The following is a 1,048-nucleotide window of genomic DNA, read 5'->3' as shown; positions in this document are numbered from 1 at the left end:
CACGTGGACCGATAGAACTTTTAGAAATATATGGACAAAATATTTGCTCTGTAATTTTATTTTTTATTTTTTTTTACCAAAGTACCCAAAAATGTCCACATCCATCAAGCAAATGTTTACTCAGCATCTCAAATATTAATATGTATAATTTTGGATAAGAATCGTCATTTTAAATGAAGCAGATTCAAACTAATTATTAGCTACACTCAAAAAACAGACTTGTTGGAGTTAGTAAATGTAAAGCAGTTTTTGCATTTACTTTTAAAGTAAAAAATTATCTTACRTTTACTCAGTTCAGTTAAGTAGAGYCAGTTGGCATAATATAATGAAGTAAATCCAACACATCTGTTGTTTGAGTGTACATTTAGTTTTCTAACTTTATAGCCAGAATTCGAATGAACTACTTATTTTTCTCGCCTTTTGGGACTTAATAATTAACACTAGTTTTAAACTGTCTACAATTTTTACTACTTAAACATCCCGAGCACCTTTATTATTTTCTAATTTCATATCTTACATTTTATCTGTAAAAGAAAGAGTTAATCTAAAAAAATACAAATAAAAAAAAACCCCCGATCTTCATATAAAACATCTCATATTTCCTGCACTGGCACACTGATCCCTCTTTCAAAAAATTTAAGACTCCATTTGACATTTCATAGCTTGTTTTGCAATTTTTATTTTACACTGAACACATCCTCTGCCCTCAGGTTTGTTACTCAAATTCAGGAAACGCAGGAAGCTCGGTCGCTGCAGTCTTATACATTATCAGGCAAACAAGCAGGAAAAAACATCTTGGTTAGTTTGAAGCGGGGGGAAGAAAAAAGAAAAGAAAAATTGTTGAAGCTAATTGGCTCGGGATGGTTCTCAGATGTGAAACAAAACTGATACAGATGGAAATATAAGAAGGAATCGGGGGGGAGGGGACGCTTGATTGGAGAGGAGGAAACTTTCCCAGAGAAAGGACATAAAACTGATTGATGGCTTCCCTGGAGGAATGTTTCCCCAGGTGTGTGTGTGTGTGTGTGTGTGTGTGTGTGTGTGTGTG

This window comes from Austrofundulus limnaeus, unplaced genomic scaffold, assembly GCF_001266775.1.
Source record: "Austrofundulus limnaeus strain Quisiro unplaced genomic scaffold, Austrofundulus_limnaeus-1.0 Scaffold426, whole genome shotgun sequence".
Classification (NCBI taxonomy): domain Eukaryota; kingdom Metazoa; phylum Chordata; class Actinopteri; order Cyprinodontiformes; family Rivulidae; genus Austrofundulus; species Austrofundulus limnaeus.
This window is presented reverse-complemented; position numbering follows the sequence as displayed.